We start from the raw sequence: 10,420 nt of genomic DNA, 5'->3' as shown, positions 1-10,420 counted from the left end.
GGACCCAGGAAGCGAACCCGGGTCTCCTAACTGCGAGGCAGCAGCGCTACCACTGCGCCACCGTGCCGCCCTTGCATGAGGCTTATGACAGAGTAAAATAAATATGATAGGTCTACAGTATGATGTGAAAAATGTAACATTGTGCATTGAATAGTTAAAACAGGTGTCAACTGCAATAAACAAAAGGGTGACCAGCTTAGAAAATTAATATAAAACTTTTTAAAATGAGTTTACCAAGTTTGAAGAGAAAAAAGAATATTTGGAAGGAGTTAAGAGGTAGAATGAGGAAATCCTCCTAAATTCATGTTGAATTTCTTTCTAAAATTCTTTTAAGGTGGCAATTAATGAAAAACCAAAAAGTGTGCCCTGTAGAAAAAAGTGATTAGTTTTTAGAACATATATATAGCCTTGCCTGAATCTTCTACTCGTAGGTGCAATTAACCTGTTATGTAGTAAGTGTCTTTAAGTGGTTTTTTTTTTATTTGTTTAATTTGAATCATTTTTCAGGTGTTTTAAGCCTTATAGACTATTTTTTTCTATAATAATTTTGAAAAACTTGATTTTATTTTTATGTCTTATTTTTTGCCTACCATTACATCATCAATTTGAGCTTGTGGTATAGTGGGTCCATTTTTTAAATAATCTGTTGGCCGTGTCATTCTCCATGGGCACACTTGCACAACTGCAAGGAGTTGGTGAAGTAATTAGAGTCTCACCTGCACGTGAGGGTGCGAACTTTCTCAATTGCTACATTAGCTTCCTGTGGTGCGTGATTGAGACACTGCATCCACGGAGCCGTATAAGTACGGGCTGGCACAGGAAGAAAGAAAGAGGGAGAGAACAGGGAAGAAACAGCATAAAAAAACTGAGAGAACAGCAGCAGGTAGAGGGGGAAGTCGCGCCGGTCACTGTCCCATGACAGTGCAGGCACTGTGCTTTCCTAATATTTTCCAGACACAGATAAATTACATCCTCATACTTATTTTTACCAAAAAAAATAAAAAAACACTTTCTTCCTTAGAACAGAATTACATATATAGGTGAATATATATTGTGGAGGTTGGCCCGAACACAGACAGGCAGTCATGTTCATTTCTCCCAACACACATTTATTTACACTATTATTTACAAAGTTCATAAGTGCCACACAAACCCCACAAGTCCCAAAGTCCTAGCCACACAATGCCTTTCTTCCTCTTCAGGCTGCCTCCTTGCCTCCTCCAGCAAGCTCAGTCCACTCCACTCCCGACTCTTGCCTCGAATGAAGGGAGGCGGCCCCTTTTATCCACACCCGGATGTGCTCCAGGTGCTTCCCGGCAATCTCCTGCCGACAGGCTCCAGTGTGGCGTAAGTGCTGGCTGTATCCCCGAAAGCACTCCAGGTGTCCCTGCTCCTCTTCCCCCCAGCACTTCCTGGTGTGGCGGAAGTGCTGAGGTCCATGGCTCCAAAGGCATGGGGCGCCCCCTGGCGGTGACCACGGGCCCCTACAGGGTGGCTGCCCCCACGTGGTCTGAGATGGGCGCACCGCCCTCTTCCGGTCCTCCAAGGCATCCTAGCCGGGTCGTCGCCCAAAGGCATCCCTGACAATATATAGAATTACTTGCAATTAAGTTAGCTGTAGACCAGTTGCATTGCTGTTGAAAAGGTGCCACCAGTATTTTTCCCATTTACTTAGACATTAATAATTTAATATATTTAAAATTTGCTAAATGACTTAATCTTTACAAAGCTCATTGGTCAGTGTTTTTAAATTGTTTCAAGTTTTCTATCACCTGCCATCCTGGAGAACACAATATTAAGGCTGATGCCCTATTCCTTGTATATGAACTAAAAAGGATTAATAATGTACCAGAAAATGTTGTTCTTTTGAACACATTTTTAGGAGCTATTCATTGTGAGATTTGTATAAGTCTTCAGCAATTGCGTCAGTCTGTTTGGTTGTCCTGTCCTCCTCCTAAAAATTCCTGGAATTTTTAATGTCTGACAACAGACATTAAAGAATTTGTGTTGGTCTCTGAAGCTTATGAATGGTGTATCTCTTATTCTAATGCCTTATTACAACCCTTAAAACACCTGGTAAGATATAACACATCCACATTCAAACCAGCTTATCCTGAGCAGAAGTATTGGGACGTTGGAGCCTATCCCAGCAAGCACCTGGTGCAAGGCAGGAACAATTCTTGGACAGGACACCAGTTCATTGCAAGATGAACACACAAACACACAACTAAGGCCAGTTTAGAAATGCCAGTCCATGTAACATGCATGTCTTTGGAGTGTCTGCGTGCATTTCCTCCGGGTACTCCGGTTTCCTCTCATAGTCCAAAGACATGCAGGTTAAGTGCATAGGCGATCCTAAATTGTCCCTAGTGTGTGCTTGGTGTGTGGGTGTGTGTGTGTGTGTGTGTCCTGCAGTGGGCTGGCGCCCAGCCCGGGATTTGTTCCTGCCTTGTGCCCTGTGTTGGCAGGTATTGGCTCCAGCAGACCCCTGTGATCCTGTTGTCAGGATATAGCAGGTTGGATGATGGATGGATGGATGTTTGCTTTCTAGGTTGTAACGGCCGACCCCTTATTCCCAGCCGGCAGCTACACCTCCAAGACCTGTGGCCTGGATAATTTACTGAGAAACCTTTCCTGTCAAGCCGTACTCCTAGATAAACTTTTCCCACAATCAACGGTTTGTAATGCATAGACACAATAGGCAGAATGTAAAATTAAACAGGAATAAATGTATTAAATGAGACAAGACACGCCACAAGACAAATGCACACCCAAATATTTCTCCACCCCAACAATCCCAAAGCAACACCGAAAATATATATACAAATCCCCTCCCTTGTCCACGTAACATATAACACACACCACACAAATGACAAATGACTAGCAAACAGAATGATTGCGAACTTGAGTCCGATACGTGAATAAATGTCCTGAATACGGATACTGATTAGCGGCAATTGTAGCGTTTGTATTTCCCGGCGTTTGGAACAACCTCACCGTTTGTTGTTTTTTTCTCTCTCTCTCTCTCTCTCTCTCTCTCTCTCTCTCTCTCTCTCTCTCTCTCTCTCTCTCTCTCTCTCTCTCTCTCTCTCTCTCTCTCTCTCTCTCTCTCTCTCTCTCTCTTCTCTCTCTCTCTCTCTCTCTTAAATAGTCAGTGACGGCAGTAATTGATTGATTTGACACAGGTGCTTTCTAAGATTAGTGGTTGTGAACTCCTCCCATCATCCGTCCTCCTTTACGGGGACAACATTAACTGATACACATACACACAGTCAATGGGACAATGAAACGAGACACACACAGAACTGACATTTAAACACTAACTATGTGGCACCGCTACAAGGTAAACTTACAAATACTGTTAATAAGGTAAATTACCTCTAATTTACCTAGTTAATTGTATATGTCAACCTACTGATTGCCGAAAAGAGCAAACAATCATTAAGTATAAAAAACTAGTTCTGCTGAAGCTGTCAGCAGACTGGCATAAGTAAGTTAACAAACAGATTGATAATTATAAATAAATTCCTTCACAGAAAAGTTAAAACTTGATTTCAGCTGCTCTGTTTCTATCCCAAACCCCAGCACCCATCCTGTTTTTTCTAACTTCCTGCTGAAAGTATATAATGTTCATAGATATGTAAAGGACAATAACAAACAACACTAAGCATAAATTTCAGCTAGCTTAGTTGAATGTCCTATAGATAAAAGCACAAAATGTATGAGCTCTGATCTTTCAATTCATGTGGTCAAGATGGATAAGTTCTTTAGCTAGTTCTAAAGTTTCTAGAGCCTTCACCATGCAGGTGTCATTGATTTGCTCACAGATATTCAGCACAGGTTTATCCCCCACCACCACCACCACATACAGTCTGTGTGTGTGTGAGATGCTGATCTGAAATACCTGCTGGATTTAGGGATAGAAACCCTATAAAAGTGTAACTATTTAGTTACAGTGATACCAATACCATAATTCCTTAGGTGGCTGTTGTTACTGGTAGTCCCAAAAGCACTTAAAAACCCACTGGAGGGGGCAAACCTGTCAAAAACCCCAGCTAGGCACTTAGGGGGACCTCATGGAATCTTTAAAAATATAAGTTTAATATCATAAAAATGCTTTTCAATAACCGTCAAACTACATGAAGTTACAAAGGCAACAATAAGGCAATCCAGTGCAACCAGAGTCCTAATACAGTAGGCAGGAAACAAAGACAAAAACAGAGCCTGAAGACAAAAAAATCCAGGGAATCAAAAGCACAGTAGAACTCCAATCATAAGAACTCACCACTTCCTAGTACATTCAAAATGACCCATCAGGATCTGTGGGAGACACACTGGATTTATAGGGCAGAGGGCAGTCCCTGGACCACCCACAAAAAACATGGAACATAACATAGGCAAAAAAAATAAAAAAATAGAGCAGATAATTAACAAAGTAACATTAACATAAGTAAATGGGCAAATTTTGACCTCAAGCCATGGAAGGAACCCTTGCTGAGATATAACAATGACTTTTTCCTAATTCCTAAGTTACAATTAATAGTTCTTGGAATCAAAGCAAGTAAACTTATGATTTGGTGTAGGTAGCATTTTGTTCCTTTCTTGGTTGGCTTTCTCTGGCATATGTGGAATGATCTTCAGCGACTTTCTTTCTTTGTTTAGGAAAGTTACATCTGATCAACAGTTCCCGTCTATTGCAAGAATGTGGGGCTTTTACATACAGCCTTTCTGTTGCTTGTGCACTTGGTATTCTTTAGCAAGACTTGGACTAATGATAAGATAATCAACAACAACAACATTTATTTATATAGCACATTTTCATACAAACAGTAGCTCAAAGTGCTTTACATATTAAAAAATAGAAAAATGAAAGACACAATTATAAAACAAAATAAATCAACATTAACATCAATAAGAGTAAGGTTCAATGGCCAGGGGGGACAGAAAAAACAAAAAAAACTCCAGACGGCTGGAGAAAAAAATACAATCTGTAGGGATTCCAGACCATGAGACCGCCCAGTCCCCTCTGGGCATTCTACCTAACATAAATGAAACAGTCCTCTTTGGATTTAGGATTCTCACGGAAGGGCTTGATGATGATGGTCACGTAGACTTCTGCCTTTTAATCCGTCCATCATTGTTTGAGCATCATGAAGCTTTGAGTAGGTGGTGGTGGCGCAGGCCACCACCACAAAGAAACCGGAAAAGAAACAGAAAAGAGAGTAGGGTCAGTACCGATTTTAGAGCCACCATGAATAGTTATTTTGAGGAGATTGAACATACAGAGTATCAGGATTAAGTTAAATTACGATTAAAATGAAGTTATAAAAAGGCCATGTTAAAGTAATGTGTTTTCAGCAGTGTTTTAAAGTGCTCTACTGTATCAGCCTGGCGAATTCCTATTGGCAGGCTATTCCAGATTTTAGGTGCATAACAGCAGAAGGCCGCTTCACCACTTCTTTTAAGTTTTGTTCTTGGAATTCTAAGGAGACACTCATTTGAGGATCTGAGGTTACGATTTGGAATATAAGGTGTCAGACATTCCGATATATAAGATGGGGCGAGATTATTTAAGGCTTTATAAACCATAAGCAGAATTTTAAAGTCAATCCTGAATGACACAGGTAACCAGTGTAGTGACATTAAAACTGGAGAAATGTGTTCGGATTTTCTTTTCCTAGTTAGGATTCTAGCAGCTGCATTCTGCACTCGTTGCAAATGATTTATATCTTTTTTGGGTAGTCCTGAGAGGAGTGCGTTACAGTAATCTAGTCGACTGAAAACAAACGCGTGAACTAATTTCTCAGCATCTTTCAGTGATATAAGAGGTCTAACTTTACTTATGTTTCTTAAGTGAAAAATGCTGTCCTAATGATCTGATTAATATGTGATTTAAAATTCAGATTACAGTCAACAATCACCCCTAAGCTTTTTACCTCCGTCTTGACTTTTAATCCTAATGTATCCAGTTTATTTCTAATAGCCTCATTGTATCCATTATTGCTGATCACTAAAATTTCAGTTTTCTCTTTATTTAACTTGAGAAAATTACTATTCATCCATTCTGAGATACAAGTCAGACATTGTGTTAGTGAATCAATAGAATCAGGGTCATCAGCAGCTATTGATAAGTACAGCTGTGTGTCATCAGCATAGCTGTGGTAGCTCACGTTGTGCCCTGAGATAATCTGACCTAACGGAAGCATGTAGATTGAGAAGAGCAGCAGACCCAGGATAGAGCCTTGTGGAACACCATATCGGATATCATGTGTCTTCGAGTTGTAATTCCCACAACTAACAAAAATTTTCTCCCTGTCAGGTAGGATTCAAACCAATTTAAGACTGTGCCAGAGAGGCCCACCCATTGACTAAGGCGATTTCTAAGAATGTTGTGATCAATGGTGTCAAATGCAGCACTCAGATCTAAGAGGATGAGAACAGATAAATGGCCTCTGTCTGCATTCACCCGCAAGTCATTTACTACTTTAACGAGTGCAGTTTCTGTGCTGTGATTTGTTCTAAAACCCGACTGAAATTTATCAAGAATAGCATGTTTATTGAGGTGGTCATTTAACTGCATAATGACTGCCTTCTCCAGAACTTTACTTAAGAAAGGCAGGTTAGAGATGGGTCTAAAATTTTCAAGAGCTGAGGGGTCAAGATTATGTTTCTCAAAATCTTTTGCTGTTGCTAACCTGTTGCATAATCTTACTGATTAAAATTATACTTGATAATATTTGGATTTGTATGCTCCATTATATGCTGGCACCACAAAGACAGTTATTTCCTGCCTTAGTTTGTGCTAGATGCTGATGGAATGTGCTCTATACAGCCATAAGACTCATTTACAGTATGTAGGTTCAAAACATTAATAATTAGAAGATTACAGCATTCAGGACCCATTGTAATTCATATGTCACAAACATAATTTGCAAATCCAGTTATGGCCAACGCAGTGTGTATGTTGGGAGGTGCCTTTCCCAGCAACATCGAAGGAAGAATTGGACCCAGCCATGGATAAGACGTCAGTCCATCCTATAGCACACATGCACTCAGACTGAACTCATTTGAGTCACCAGTGATCCCAGTCTGTGATATCTTTCTATTTAGAGAAAATGGTTTTTCACGCTTGTTACCTCTGCTTGCTTAAGGTTAATCCTGGGAATGGGGGAACACACAGTGTACTGTTTAAGAAGTTAAAGGCCTCGTCCACAAAAACACAGATACATTTGAAAATGCATGTTAATTTAACCCAGAAACAGGGTTTTCAACCATGGAAAATGTATCATTTTAAAAATGTATAAATTTCAAAACACAGGGTCTCAATGGTCTCAACTCTACTGTGCCACTTGTTCTTTCCTAACTTCCCTGCGTCAGCCTTGAAATACTTCAATATTTAATTATATTTAATTTTGCAAGATTTGTAACCTCCTCTGTACAGACAAAACAGTCTTTTTTGTTTTTCTTCGTTCTTTCAGCCTTTCAATTTGCTTCTGGTTGCTCCTGTGTGTATTTTAACTTGCTTTGCAAATCACCTTACTTTAGATAAGGGCATCTGCTAAATCTATATATATAAAAGTCAATGTGTGTATGTATGTATGTATTGTGGAAGCTGGCCCGGACACAGACATGCGGACACGTTCACGTCACCCAACACACGTTTATTATAAATTATTTACAAGTGCAGCAACCCCAAAAGTCCCTAGAAGTCCTGGCCACAAAACACAGTGCCTCTCTCTCTTCAGCCCGACTCCTTGCCTCCTTCTAAGACCTCGTCTTTCTCCTCCCAACTCCAGCCATCATATGAAGGGAGGTGGCCCCTTTTATACGCACCCGGATGTGCTCCAGGTGTCCTCCAGTGACCTTCCGCCGACATGCCCCTGTGTGGCGGAAGCACCAGCTGTGTACCCGGAAGCACTCCTGGTGTCCCCGATCCTCTTCCCCCCAGCACTTCCGAATGTGGTGGAAGTGCTGAGGTCCAGGGTTCTCTAGGCACAGGGGCGCCCCCTGGCGGTGACCACGGGCCCCTACAGGGTAGAGCTTCAAAGCTTTGTACCCATGGCCCCCAAAGGAACCAGGGTGGTCACCCCCATGTGGTCTGGGGAGAACGCAAGCCCTCTTCTGGTCTTCCTGGGCGTCCCGGCCGGGTTGCTACACCAGTCACCTGTGACAGTATGTATGTATGTATGTTCCAGCATCACTTTCAAATGGCCGGAGCGATTTTCATGAAACTTGGTACACATGTTTCTCATTGGTTGACTAAAAATACTGTAGGGTGAAATCATCCCTAACCCACCCCCTTCTGGGTAGGGTGGGGGTGATCTTGCGGTCTTGTATGTATGTTATCATCCAGTTGATACTCAGAATGACCACCAGAGGGCAAGCTGAAGGTGACTGCCAGCATTCTTTATGTTTGAGCGCCTCTGCTCCCCTGTTGCTTTTGAAATTAAATAGAGTTGGCCGGTTCCGAGCGTCAACTGGATGATAACATAAACACAAGACCGTAAGACAAGCAAATTAGTGAGTCTTGATTGTTTGTTAATTTATCTTTATTTTTAAAGTTGAGGGTTTTTTTTTTAATGATATTTATCTCAAAGAATTAAAAAAAAAACACTTTATTTTCCTCCCGGGCAACACTGGGTATTTCAGCTAGTAAATAATAATAAAACACAAACAGAGCTCTTGCTTGGCTAATGAATCATATAAACTCACTAAGAAAGATTTGGCCATTTTTGACATTTCACTGTGGATGATAAACTTTTAGAAAATAACCTGAAAAAGCTAGAGTGGACAAAATGCTTTTAAAATGAAAACTACATTATCAAATATATGTCCAATGTATTGTGAATTAATGTATTATGTGAATGTCCATATAGCACTGTATGAAGGATAGCACCCAACCCTAGCACTCACAGTCATTTTGAGCCAATTCAGAACCTCTGATCAATCTAACTTGCATATCTTCGGCATGTAGTTAGCTATGCCACCTTAGTTTTCTGTATCCCCGAGTTCTAATCTCCACTCACCCGCTGTGTAAAGGTTGCTCAATCTCTCTGTGTGATGTTTCTTCCATTTCCTCCTTCATTCAAAACGCCAGTCTGGTGGCTTTAAACTGACTTCTTGTAAATATGTGAGTGTGCACCTAAAACTGAATTGGATTATGTAGGCTAATTAAACATAGTATTCTACAGTCAACCCCGGTTCCAGACAAAGATGGTGGTGGGGGGCAATTGAAATACTACAGGGGAACATGATGTGATAAAGTCCTAAAAATCCAACATGTATACACGAGAGTAGGGCTCGCACATTAAATAATAGGAGTGTGAAACCAGCAACAGAAAATGAATGATTTATAGTTTCCATGATGTCTGAGAGGTCTAAGTGACCTTATTTAAGGTCACTGATGTGATTTTGGATAAAATGCCTTTACTTACCAAAATTGAACAAACAAAAAGTCAGATTGCACAACGGTCAGACATTTGCTGCTCAAGCTGACTTCACAATATATGGCTTGCATATAAGGTCATTTTTTTTTTTGCAATTCTGTAGCCATCAGGAAATGTCAAGGGGTCAGTGCTGTCATGACCGGAGGAGTGGAGGAGGAAAAAAGAGAAAAACAAAAGGAACAAATTGTGTTGTGTTGGGCTTGTGGGAAACATGGAAGGCATTTCCGCCCATATGGCCGATTCTTCAACCAGACCTGGAAGTGCTGCCGGAAGTAGGTCATCAAACAACTGGAGCACTTATATAAGGAGCCAGCGGACAATACTCGGTAAGTCGGGAGGAGAGAGACAAAGCTTGCCTGGAGGAGTGGAGGAGGAGAAGAAAAGGAGAAAATTTGTGTATTGTGCTGTGCTTGAGACCGTGTTATACTTGTGAGGAACGAGGAAGGCGTTTCCTAAAAGGGTAAAAGGAAATAAAAAGCCCTGTGTGCTTTAGAGTTGTGTCTCTGCATCTGTCTGTGCCAGGTTCTCTACATATTTAGAAGCAGTTATTTAAGACCTTTTTTTGACTATTGAGATTTATGTATGATGAATAACTGTTTGTTAAGTATTTATTTAATTTAGTTACTGTTTTCACAGTATTTCTCAAATTAGATATACCAAGTCCTTATAGTTTAATTAAAAATTAAGAAAGGAGATGAGTAGAACACTACATTTGATAAAAGCAAAAGACATTATAAGTATTTTGTTATGTCGTATGCTTTAGTTAATGCTCCAAAGGTTTTTCAGTCATTCTTGAATAACTGTACCTAAAAAAAGTATTCACCCTCTTGGTGGTTTTAATGTTTTATTATTATATCACATTGAATCACAGTGGCTTGGAAAATAACATGACATGTTACATAACATATGTACTTTGTAGTCTCACGTTTTCTTGGAGAAAACACATAGATTCTTTCATAAAACATAAACACATG

The sequence above is a fragment of the Polypterus senegalus genome, chromosome 4 (assembly GCF_016835505.1).
Source record: "Polypterus senegalus isolate Bchr_013 chromosome 4, ASM1683550v1, whole genome shotgun sequence".
In the NCBI taxonomy this organism is placed as follows: domain Eukaryota; kingdom Metazoa; phylum Chordata; class Cladistia; order Polypteriformes; family Polypteridae; genus Polypterus; species Polypterus senegalus.
The sequence above is the reverse complement of the archived record's forward strand: the minus strand, read 5'-3'. Positions refer to the sequence as shown.